This window comes from Pinus tabuliformis, chromosome J (assembly GCF_031772625.1).
Source record: "Pinus tabuliformis cultivar Carrire ecotype Pingquan chromosome J, CPIR1, whole genome shotgun sequence".
Taxonomy (NCBI): Eukaryota; Viridiplantae; Streptophyta; class Pinopsida; order Pinales; family Pinaceae; genus Pinus; species Pinus tabuliformis.
Window position 1 is genome coordinate 162,584,207 of NC_142295.1, and position 13,711 is coordinate 162,597,917.

Consider the following 13,711-nt stretch of genomic DNA (forward strand, 5'->3'; position numbering starts at 1 on the left):
TCTCAATGAGAGAGGCATTCTCAACAAGTCCAAGCTTGTCCCTAAGGTATATGTACACTTCATCCTAGGACAGAGGCTTTGCCAAAAATCTATTATACAGCAGAATAATACTGAAGCCACATTGCTTCTTCCGTATCATGTATTGGTACTATATCTTATTGTGCTTCGACCTATCATTAGGTCCTCACCTACTCCTAATCAAGATAGTCTTGCAAGTAGCCCCTGAAGCTATTTGTTTCTCAACTTTCTAATCCAGTTGCTATATATACAACCTCTGCAATACTAAGTGTGACGGATGTATGCTTCCTACTCATCCAAGAAGTTATAATGAATCCCAAACTAAAGCGATATCTTGATAAATTCCTTTTGTCTTCAACATCCTGCCCAATCTAGAATTTGTAGTTGAACTTTAGTATTTGAGACAAATCTCAAATCATAATTGAATTTTTCATGACCAATTGTATCATGATGGAACTTCAAACCATGTTGAGCAGAAATCCTTGGCTCATAAAAATAATTAGCTTTCTTTCATTGGGTCCATCACCATAGCTGCTTTCCTATCACCCTATCTGGGTGCTCCCTCTTACACTGAAACATATCTTGTTGTGGTAACTTTGGTTGCTCCCTCTACCACTGTTTTCTTCCAGCATATCAGCTATCTAGTTTGACAATGTCAATGTCAATCCATCATCTCAAGCTCAGATGTCAACTCCCTCTAAAGCTAAAATAGGGTTCTCTGACTTCTCCCTTTGTTAGTAAATATTTATGTCACAATTGCTCCCTTTGACACATGAGCCTTTATGCTTTTGTCGGGGACAAATCATATAATAATAAGATCAACCAAGACTCATCATATATTCATTAATCCAAGAACATCAAGTCCAATGTGTCTGCCTGTGATCATTCAAAGCCTTCTTCAATCATGAGACTTATTCTCATGTATCTCAAAGCCTTGAGGCATCTCTATGTACACTTCTTCCTCTTCAATTAGTTCATTGATAAAAATGATGTATGCAAGCACCTAGCACAATTAAAATAATAATAGTTCTAATATAAGTGTCCCTCATAGTTGCAGCAAATGTCTTGTCGTGATCCTCTCCCTCTTTCTGGGAGAACCTTTTATTCTCAATTCTTACTTTGTACTATTTATATTGTCCACTACTGCATGCTAACCATTGAATTCTCTTCTGCACAATCAAGGTATACTTTAAACTTTTTGATCATCCTACTCCCTCTGAGTTGGGATTTCAACTAGTACAATATCTCTCAATACAAATTTGATTCTAGGAAAGTCCTATTGCTTTGCTTCGTTCTTCCACTTTTTCCATTTGTTTGCCAGAGCCATGGCAACTTTTACTATGTAGCTGCAATCCTCACTAGGAGGACATTTGAGAATAGTTACACCCAAGCAAAGGATACAAAGACAAGATAATCAATAACAATAGTAATAATCAAATGAGAGAGATATAAAATACTTATCTTTTGAGGATTATAGGGAATGTCAGCTCCCTCTCAATCATAGCTTTCGTGCATCTATATTGTGACTATATTAACCTTGTCCTCATTATCATCATGATTTCATTCCTTCCTTGCATAGGATATGGTTTATTCTTTCAATGGAAACATTAATCTATGTTTAGTCCTAGAGTTTTGTCCATAAACCTAAGGAGTTATTGACCAACCCCTTTTTAGCTAGCTAGGTGTTTTGAACCTTAGATTTCTAAAGTTTAAGTGTCAAAACCCTATAGTCAATATTCTCTTTACACGTGAGGTGAACTATATCATTGTCATCAATCAATCAAGAGTATTTCATCCAGTGATTATCCTTGATTCCTCCAAACCAAGTAATTCACCTTCCTCATGATCATTGTAGCAACAACAATATCTTGTCCTTGGGGACTTGGTATTCACTTTAATATGCAAAGAGTAGACTTCATCATTCTGGGTTGAGCGTTATATTTACAAATAACTCTCAACACTCAAATACCCATAGTAGTACAATAGTATATCAATTATTTTAGAAGCTTAGGTCTTTGCAACAACAAATTCATTCAATAACTTCAATCCAACATGTCTTTGTGACAGATTCACATCATACTTGGTTATTTTTTTAGCTAAACATCAGTTTTGACCTTTTCCAACTCAAGGGATTATTTTAGAAGCATCAAGTTGTGCAGATCACTCATATTTCTTGAGAATACTTTTATCTTCAAACTTGAAGGAGGACTTGGCCTTTTATTGTAATTTTGTCACATCTAATGAATTTGTTTCATCAAGGAATACTTCCTTATTAGCATATGCAATGCATATTTTAGGACTTTTATTTAACATTGCAAGGTGTCAAAACTTTGCAGCTTCAAAATAGTGACAAGCTTCTGAGCATTTTCAGAAATACAACGACAACATTTTTCAAGGAGAAACATAGCTTTGTTATGTCAAACTTCAAATGTTCATCACAAGTATATATATTGCATATTTCTCTTGTGTGACTTTGTCTTGCCACAACCCAAATTGTGATATTGTCATTACCCTTTTAAGATGATTTTCATGCTACATATTTCTTGTCCTCAATGGATTCTTCAAGCATGACAACAGATCAAACCTTTGGTACTATTCTATGAGCATATCATAGTCCTATTTTGTTATTTATGAAAACAACTTTGAACCAAGCATATGATAAAGCTTATTTAGGATCATTGCCACAACAAACACCTTTGATCTGAATCAAAATTACTAAAGGTGACTTAAACAAAGATACATACCTTTCATTCAGGCATCAAACCTCAGAATTATAGCTTGTGTTTATATCCTTATCGTTATGAATTCCCAGACTTTCCTTGAATATCTCATCATGGGTAAATCCTTAAGGAGAACACTTCAAACTTGTCATTAAACAGTAGTCCAATATTTTAGTATTAAAAGTAGACTTCATGCTTAAGAGATGACTCTATTGGCTTGCTCTCAGACAAGAATATTTTTCAAGACTCTTTTGGGTTCTTCCTGAGACTTCTCATCCTTAGACATAGAAGTGTAGATTTATAGAACACTCGTAATCACGAGATGTCTTCCATCACAATGTTTTATACTTCTAGTATTGAGGCTTCTCCTTGTTAATGAGTAGATGTCACCAGACAAACAAGGTATGTTTCAATGATCATGATTGTAACCTTCCTTAGTGAAATTTGTGACCTAGTGTTCACAAAAGGATTTCAAACAAAACAAATTGGCATTTCTATTAGCGATGACATTTTCAGAGACCATGTCTGAGGCTACTCGTCCTTCTACCAATAGCCTTGAGTCCTTTTTCCCTTTTGCAATAAAACTGAGGTTTATTTCAACTTTTGTCTAAGGCTTGGATTGAGGTTTTTTGGACTTCAACCTGTTGCAAATTCCACTAAGTTATTTCAGACTCTGTTGTAATCAGTCTAGAGGTAGTTTTTTCTGTTGAGATTTAGTTCTAAGAAATTTCTTCCTTTTTGCAATATTTTTTTAAGTCTACAAACTCAAAGACCTTTGCATCTTCCAATTTTAGGTGATTTGAATTACTTTAGTAGATCCTAAGATTTTATTTTCCATTTTTCTCAAGCTCTGAAGTTTGAAGACTTTGGCACTCCTTTGTACATAGAACAAGCAAAGACAAAGTTTTTCTCCTTCTTTCATTACCTGGACGGACCCTAGTTAAGGCACAAACTACATAATGTCATTTCTTTCTAAACTCGTCCTGAACAGAGAGATAAGATTCTAGTGCTAACTTGGCTTCATTTGAAGTATGTTTCTAGGGCTAGTTAACAAATCAAGCCCTGATTTAGGATTTCTTGAAACAAAGATAAATTCCTTTTTCAAGGTTTCTCTTACACCATTGCTCTGATACCGTGTTGATTTTTCACATGGTCTTCTATACTAATAATTACTTATAATGATTTAGATCTTTTTCACATTCTTATTCATTATTTCATTATTAATAAATCACACACAAGACATCAAGAATATAATATTTATGATAGTAAGATCATGAAGAAAAAACCACACAATGAACACAAGAGTTTACCCTAGGAAAACCCACATGGGGGAAAAACCCAACAACCTTTCCTTAAAGAAATTATTATTTTCAACAAGAGACACACCTAAATATCCTTTTCATTACAAGGTCGATCTGACCAACACAATAAGCTTGGTCAAACCCACTCCATCTGCCTCCTAGTCAAGTCTAATGGCTACTCAAGAACTTTAGTCTAGTTTGCTTTTCTAGGGCATAATCTCAACCTTATATTGTACCTAGAGAAGCTTAGTTTTGTTTCCTTTCAATCCACCAAAATTAAGTCCTTCCATAGATATTTTCTACCTCAGAGATTCGGTCCTTCAATTAGCCTCAGACTTGTCCAATATTTTTCTTGAGATATGTCTTGTCTCTGCCTCAAATCCGTCTTCTCTTTGCCTCAAAAAGTTTGAATTATTTCCACAGAAAGGATTTGAGTTGTATGTCAAATGTGGGAGGATGAGTGTCCTTATATAATCATCTATTATGCCGAATGGGTTCCATCAAGATTGGGGTCAACTTGACTATGAGGAGGGTCGACTTGGCTTCTTGGAGCAAAAAATTTAACTAATAAAAATTTAAATTTTCTTCTTTTAAAAACCGACATGAAGATCATGTCAAATATTTTTCTCTTTTGATAATAGCATGAAGAACATGCTTTACAAATACATCAATGACTAAACTAACAATTATGAAGACCTATCATAGCTACAAACTTCAACAAGGGGAGTGTATGAATTAAGGAATATGGGAAAGTAGAAGCTCAAAAATGTAGAAGGTGAGGATTTTGCAGTAATTATGCAGGAGTTACAGGAAAGAGTCAAGCAACAATTGTAGGAAAATAAGAACAAGTACAAACAGTGAGTACATATCAAAAGGAGACAATTGGAATTTGAGGTTGGTGACCTAGTAATGGCATATTTGAGGAAGGAGAGGTTTCTTATGGGAAAATATAAGAAACTTAAGCTCAAGAAAATTATTCCATGTAAAATTATGAGGAAATTTTCTTTCAATGCCTATGAGTTAAAATTTCCTCGGGACATTGGAATATCACCAATTTTCAATGTAGCAGACCTATACCCCTTCAAGGAACTAGATAGTGTTTCAGCAGATAACTTGTAGGTGATGAAGTCCAGAACAACAAGTGGAAGAAGCAACTACTCAAAGAAGCTCAGAAGGAAATTGAAGCAATCTTGGGTCAAAAAGTAGTTAAGTAAACTAGAGGTAAGGAGTAGCTTCAATATCTAGTCAAATGGAAGAAACAACCAGTTGAAGATGTTACATGGATGACTGAAGACAATTTCATCAAGTATGACAATAGTGTTGAGGAGTTGATGAAAAGTTATTTTCTTCCATGAGAGTCTGATGCAAAAGCATCCACAAGTTAAACTCGCCTTTGACCTCTTTAGATCAAAACCCATTAACTAAGGGATTTGGTTCTGTAATTTATTTCAAGGGAAGTTGGGTTCCCTAAGTCATTTGAATTTGTAGTTATTAAATTAGATATAGTCTAGAAGAAATTGAATTTTCTAAGAGGTTAATTCAAGTGTCATTTTAGTTCTATGTTTAAGGAATAAAGTAGATAAATTTGGGATTTGGTTAGAGAAAGTAGGAATTAGTTTTGGGTTGTTATATTTGAACAAGAACTTTATTAAAATAATTCTCTTATGTAATAATTAGAGTCTTAGAGAGGGTGTAATATTTGGAGAGATTGAGGGATCTATAAAGGGACTCTGCACGATTGTAAATGATTATTTTCCTTTTCATTCAAATTTCAGTATCGAGTGCCCCATGTGTGTGTTATAAATTATGCGTGTATGAGATTTATTTCATTGCAGGCTAACAAACAGAGTATAGATCCAAGGCGGAGTTCAATTACTAGGACGAAAACCCCATAAAGCCACACTTAGTCGATTTCAAAGGTTTTAGTCTCTGTGTATTGATAGGTGTTGTCACTCACTGCATTGTGGGTTTCAATTGGTCAAGGTTTCCCGAGAGAAGTGAAGTTAAAGCCATTTTTCTAGCCAAAGAAGCCATCAGAGATTAACTAGACCCTCCCCATTTCCAAGTGCTCAGAAAAATATTTCCAACGGTATATGGAAGTAAAAAAATAGACTCCTGGAGCAGAAGATAAAGAATTTTGAAGATTACCTTGGAAAAACCCAGCAAACCAAGAAAATGACTAAGTGTCGAGGTAAATCACAATCAGGACCCGAGAGGCTTATCGCAATGGCAAATTGGGTTTTTCGGCAGGCAAGGAACATGGGTGGAATGAAAAACAGCGATCTATCGATCACCGATATCGCATATCGGCAGTCGGCAGGTCCGAGCACAGCATATATCGCAGATTGGCTATCGGCGGGTCCGAGCACAGCATATATCGTACATTGGCTATCGACGGAGTCCCAAGGCTCACACTTAAGGATTATTGGTGGTTCCCAACGCCGAAGGCCGATATCACAGTTCCGCAATCCCGCGATATCAGTGATCGGGGGATTTCCATGGTTCAAATTTCAAAAGACTCGCAAACCGCCGATCATGCAATAAAGTGGTGCGTTGTCGGGGGGGGAAAGAAAACCAAATACAAAGGAAATTGCCGACAAAACAAGTTTCGGGCCTCCCCTTTTCTCTCTCTTTCACGCGATGGGTTCCGGCATCCTAGCGACCCCGCATCCTGCAAGAAAGTCATATCGACGAAGTTCCAAACTTGATAGACCATGTGATGGTAGATATTGTGATATCGTGTTGTATCGTCGGGAGAGGACCGAAAAGTTTAACACAGGAGAGGCTTACAAAACAGGGAAGGGCAGGCCCTTTTCTCTCTTCTCCAGGGGGCCACATGGCGGCCTCTAACTGGTCCTCTGAGCTGACAAGGCAGCTGATGTTAGCAGTGACATGGCAGTACAGTTGATGATGTGGCAGAGGACACGTGTCACCCAGTTTCAATGTTTTCAGGGGTGACATGGGGCCATTTTCAGGTGCCACGTGTCACCACTCACAGGGTGACACGTGGCAGTGATGACATCACCCCACAGATCGGCGATCGCAGTTGTTAAGGGGAAAAGGCTTAAGAGAATGGTGCAGTGTGATTGCGATATGTGGGACTCCTCCCTCGAATGCGATAAAGTATTATGGCAGGGTCTATGAGGACCTCGCGTCCAAACTGTCAGCCCACTCCAAAGAAAGGGGTAAGGGGTTTTCTCCTCCAGCATGCAATTGTGATGTGCGGGACTCCTCCCCGGATGCGATAAATGACTAGGGCAGGGTCTATATGGACCTCGCATTCAAACTGTCGACCCGCTCCAAGGAAAAGGGTAAAGCAATGTTTAAAGCGTCGATATGTGGAATTGCGATAACAAAGGAATAAGGTCCCTGCACAGTTGTTGAGAGCCTTAGTGCTCAGAGGACTAATACCTTGGTTCCAACCCCCAGTCATATGCGGAAAGTTAAAAAAGGGGCTGAAAGCATAGGGGCTAAGGGGAAAATTAAAAGCACCCGCCTGTTTCATTTGTTTTTAGTGTTTAAAGGCCTACAGCTGAGAGATTTGGCTATCACACTTTAGTAAGGCACCTATAGTGCAGGACAGAGGGAAAAAGGGTGTGATGGGTTGGAAGTTAAGGCAGACAGTAACTAGGAACCAGCCAAGAGAGGATTAACCATGACTTAGTAGGAACACACCAGGACCAAAGGCCAGCAAATAAGAGTGGCATGAAGATATTTCCAGAAACCATCATTTCAGTTTCGATAGATTAATTCGGTTTTGTTGTTTTAATCACTATATTGTTACTATGTTATTCTTTCAAGAAAGGAATCTCCCTATTGTAATAGTTAGAGGATTCACATGGAGACACCCATCCATACAAATAACTTCAGCCTGAAAGATATTTTATGTAACTGGTTTTCTTGCCCTCCCTCTCATTGTAAAAGGGAGGAAGAAACATTGAAAAAGGTTATGAATTCTAGGAAAAAATTGTATGTGCTTCTGAAGTAATATGGATTCCAGATCTCCATCTTTCTTAATATGAATGAAACAGTGGTGATTCCCATGTTCGAGTATTACAATATGTTTTTTCTCTGTTAAACTTCCATTATGTTCGCACTTCCTCTCTGATTTCAAGCAATTGTTGCTACCAAAAATATCTCTTATATTCTTACAGATTCATTAGTGTTAACTATTTAATACATATGCATGTATGCAAGTTTGAGATTATATCTTTAAATGTGTGCTTCCTGAAATCATAGCATTCACTATTCTTATCCACATGTCTATCTTTAGCTCAGATAAGTATAGAACTCTTGATGTTTCAAACTCTATGTGATGAGTTATTATTCTCTTTCTATTCTTTCATTATTCTGCAAAATATGATTAAACTGTAATTCCTTGATGCCACTTGTTTTTTCCTTATTCTTGTGAGTTGGATATGTGAAAGGATATCAGAAATACATTGCTTATATCCTTGGATGAAGGAACCAACCCATGTTATTTGTATATTTGTATATTTGTAATTACTATGTGTAAAAAATGCATATGATGTCTTTAGTTTCTTGAGGATCGTATGAGATACATAGAATTTAGATGTGCCCAAACACTGGTCTTGTAAGAAATCCAAGGCTGTCTCTGGGAGAGACAACAATAGGGATGGAAACTTTCCCCGTCAACTTATTTTTTTCTGTCTTGGATATCGGACATTGGATAATTGAAATCTCTTATATATTGGTGATCAATTGTTTGGGCATGATTCTATAACACTATTTAATGGAAAATTTTAGGGGCTAAATTCACAAGTTGGCTAATTTTCCATGCTTTTTCCATAAAAAGATTCGCTAATTTCCATTTTTTCTAAAAAATATTCGCTCAAATTTTATAGTATAAAATTGTTTTACCTTAAAAATTGCCAAAATTTTATATAGAGACTACATAAAATTATTAGGAATTTGCAATTTTATATAGAGACTACATAAAATTATTAGGAATTTGAATATTTTTACAAAAAGATTGCCAAACATTTTACAGATTGCATATTATGGACTAATTAGATTCACCAAGGTTTCTAAACTTTAAAATAAATTTTCATCCTTAAAATTTTCCCTCACTACTTTAACTAACAAAACTAGAAACATAAACGTTTTTAACACTTGTTGTCCCATTTGTTACCATAGCTTGACCCAAAAGCAAAAGGAGTTATGAAACATAAAGATGAACGGCAGGTTTTGTTAATTACGCCGTAAGGCATTCCCCATTGAAAAGAATCCCTTCCCATGCCACCTGTATTGTCGTGACTCATTGATCTATGCGTCAGACAATTGAAATATTCACTGCAATAAGATTCAAGACCAGTACTAATCAGTTAATCAGATATCGGTATTAATCAGTTATGAACGGTATTAGTCAGTTATGAATTTTCACATCTTAGCCATAATCTGTCACAGTCAGAGATTGGGGTTGAAATTGTATCTGATGTCAATCACCAAATTTTAACAGGCATCCTGGCCATCTGGCCATCACCAAGCCAAATTTTAACAGACATCCTGGCCATCTGGCCATCATCAGATACCAGTTTGATCTGAATTGGTTTAAAAAAAATTAGATTGTTTTGGGAGAATTTAGGATTATCTGTTGGGATCATATATCATGAGAAATTCAAAGTGGAGTAGAGCGGCTTATCGGAGGCTTCGATCAGCTCAAGAGGCGTAGCAGCGATATGAAAAGTTCCAACAATAAAAGGCTCACAACAAATGTTTTCCTGGCATTGGAAGCAAGCCCGCGGGAAGCATGGCATCATGGATTGATAAACTTTCCCCTAAGTGAGACTGTACTTCTTTATGAATTGTGATTTTTGTGAAGCAAGACTTGACGTAGAAGCATATTTTTAAGATATAATCTTTAGGAGACAAAAGAGACTTGTAATTGAGTTTAATGGACAAGAATCACAATGAATTGAATAAGGACTATGAAAATCTAGGAAGGTTGTTAGAGCCCATAAATTTCTGTGTGTCATTGGGAAAACCAAGTATTTCCCCAGAAACTGTAAATTTATGAATATTATGACAACAAAAATTATTTGCAAACAGAATTAACTTGTGGACTTATTTTTTAACACATAAGAAATTGTTTAAACAGTTAATAATAACTAGTAAATCTTGAAAATAAATAACATCGACCCATATTTGTTCCTCACAGGAGCATGGACTTCAGCGATAAAATGGGTCTTTATTGGGTCTATACTTCCATTCTAGAAATGAACGAAAAAGAAACAAAAGCAAGATAAGCTCAAGAATTTGCATATATATATAGAAACAAAATTTTACTGTGAAAGAACATCCACTCTACAAGTTTTCACATCCACTCTACAAGTCGTAGAGGCCTTTCGTAAGTGCAATAGAACATAAATTAAAATAGCAACCGTCGAAACAGAAATTGTAGACTTAATTTCAAATAATAAAGCTTGGAAACCCCAGAACTGGAAAAACGAGTAATTTGTTTCAACTAATTGGTGTTCCCTTTTTACGTCTAGATTATACAAACTGACATAATAAACAATAATAGTAATACCCTGAATTCTAGTGAATTAGTAGTGGGGTTTATCGGTAATGGCTCAACAGCACAGAAACGACAACTGATATCTAAAAAGCCTCTTCAAAAATAATCTTTCAGAGAACGAATTCCCTCATAACCCCAACTGGGAAAGAGTTTCAAAGCACCTGGAGTCTGGTTGCTTCAGTGCCCATGCAATGACGAGAGCCAAGGAGGTGGAAGGGAACTTGGTTATCCTGGAGTCTGAAGCCAAACCCTTGTCATTAACCATGCACAAGAAAAAAACTGAGTCATTGAGGGAGATTTTCTTAAAAGAAAGCTATAACTTTCAGTGTCGGAAATATGCTCAAAGAGGAAGAAAATATACTCATCTACAATCCGGTCGTTACCTTGAGAGATGGGGAAAGCCACGGTGGCCATACCTGCAACTAAGACAATCAAGGTTGTGAGATCTAACAAATTCAAAACTTAGAAACGAAACAAACGCAAAACGAGAACCTGCATCATCTTAAACCCCGTATAAGAGAAGAGTCGAGCCACTGCCTAGACGTAAACAACAAGGAAGAAACCTTCTTTTGGCCGGGGAAGGAGAAACAATGATTACAATGATTTTAGGTCTGCAAGAAGCTCGAATGAAATAAATATTGCAGAGATAGGCGTCTCTGAGACCCAAGGATGGCAGAGGCGAATGACGGGCAGGAGGCTAGAAAAAAGGTGGTAGTTACCCTAACCCAACAGAAATTCCTCCACACCGTCGGATGGAAAACCGTGAAATCTATAGTTTGCATAATGACAAGTGTTAACTACTAAGGACTTGGAAGAATCGTGAAGCAGGATAGATGGCACGAGGTACCGACAGTTGGATACAATCATTTGACCTCCAATGAACCACCTTAACCAGAGGCAATTACAATAGTTAGAGCTCGGTTGATAAATCTTGTGCTAATGTTAACCATAGTATTATCGAAAGGATCAACCAAAGTCACAATCACACATGTATTAGGGTGTTTCAGTGTTAATGCAATGTTTAAATATCATTAGTGTTATTTCTTACAAAAACTCAAAATTTTCTAGCTCTCCCCCGACTATGGGTGAAATCATAGCACTGCCAGTGTTTTAGTGCTTAGATATCTTAAGTTAACTCAACTCAATTATTTACTCCATACATTGCATGTATATGACGTAATTACTATTTCTAACAACGGTCAATGCAATTTCTCTTTCTAGTTTCAGCTCTTATGTGCAGTTAGGTACATGATAAATATAACTACGAGATATTAAAAAATCTTTGTAAATTTTAAATTTTAATTTACATAATTTATATAATATGAAACTTTGAGGAAAAATATATCAGAAAACCTCAAAAACTAAAAAACTTAAAACAGTTAATGGCTTTTCAACCTTTTTGTAGCTGTTAGTCTCTGGCATCTCCAGAAAACCTCCAAAACTGCTTTTCAACCTTTTTTCTGCCAGCTAGTCGATGGCGTCTCCTCCAAAACTGCTTTTCAATGTTTTTTCTGCCTGCCAGTCGAAGGCATCTCCAATTTCCATTGCTGATGAAATTACTATAGCGATTCGACCCAATTTGGTGTAGAGTTACAAAAATTTAGGGTTGTAGCTGATGTCATATTCACTGACCGTTGCACCCTCCCAGTTCTTCCATTTCGGCTTGGCTTGCTGATATCTAGACACTGACGTAGTCAACGGAGGATTAAGGTGTCATCATCCTGATTTAAATTTTTGGTTCCAGGGATTTGGTTTCGCTTTACATGGGAACTTAAAATTTTATGACCTAGGGATTTGGTTTCGCTTTACATGGGAACCTAAAATTTTATCACCTTTATCCAACGTGCCATATTTTTTTCCCTAATAGATGAAACGTTTTCATTATTTTCATTTGGTTATAAAGAAAATTTTAATCATAAATTGAAACTTAAAAATATTAATTTTATAAAATAATTTGGATTATAATAAAATTAAGAAAACAAAAAGTATTTAATAAACAAATTTTGATATTAATTGCAATAAAAGTAACTAATTGCATTTTTATTTTGATTTTTTTTATAAACTTGGTAGGACTTTTCATGTTTTTACATGTCCATTATTCACCCCATTAAGGGAGAGGGTAGCACAAAATTTGAACCCCCAAGACATTTATTTTTATCCCAAGACATTCTTTTTTAATTTTTTTGTAACCTTGGTAGGACTTTTCATGTTTTTACATGTCCATTATTCACCCCACTAAGGGAGAGGGTAGCACAAGATTTGAACCCAAGACTGCCGATTAGGTGAGACTTGATGAGACTTGCCATTTGAGCTAGAGCTAAGACTTGGTGAGACTTCGTTTCCACATCCACTTGAGCTAGAGCTACCGCACATGCACTGTTTTCACTTGGATTTTTCAATTTCTTGGGTTATATTATATTTATATTAAATTCGAGTTAGAAACAAATTTATATTGATTATTAAATTCTTAAAGTATTATATTTATTGAATAATTTGACCATTTGATATAAATCAATAACATAAAAGTTGTAAATGCAAAATAATTTGATTATTAAAGTCTTAAAGTATTATATTTATTGAATAATTTAACCATTTGATATAAATCAATAACATAAAAGTTGTAAATGCAAAATAATTATCAAACATAATGTTTTACAAACAGCACAATGCATCATAACCATTGATGAACATTTAGATGTAAACCAAATATTCATAAATGTAGCAATTCAATGGAAGTCAATCAAGATGAAGGTAGCAATATGACATACTTACTAAGGAAAGTCACAATCCAACATAACCATGTTCATGTGTTGCAATATATTATAACACTATATGAATATTGTAATGAAACATGACATTAAAAAACATGACAATTCATTATTAGTCTACCTAAATGTACATTAATATTCCACACAGTCATAGCCAATCATACTCTTCCATAGGATGAGGATGGTTAACATATGCCAAGCATAAACCATGACCATTCATGAACATTGCATAACCCTTAAGAAATGCCAAAAGATGACATAACTCTTAATAAGCATCACACTATGATGTAGCCATTGAGGCATGTAGCAGTTTGACATTATAAAGATGTATATTGCAATGTGACATAATTAATGAGGATCATGAGA

The 13,711-nt window shown here is 35.8% G+C and overlaps 1 long non-coding RNA gene across 1 annotated transcript; it reads right to left on the minus strand.

Annotated features, from left to right (window-relative positions):
- Nucleotides 1-10,659: 10,659 nt before the first annotated feature.
- Nucleotides 10,660-11,167, minus strand: LOC149226181 (uncharacterized). The gene is made up of 2 exons (XR_016247008.1): nucleotides 10,961-11,167; nucleotides 10,660-10,814 (listed from the first exon to the last, which is right to left on the minus strand). It is a non-coding gene; the product is annotated as an uncharacterized LOC149226181 (long non-coding RNA).
- Between the last annotated feature and the right edge of the window lie 2,544 nt (nucleotides 11,168-13,711).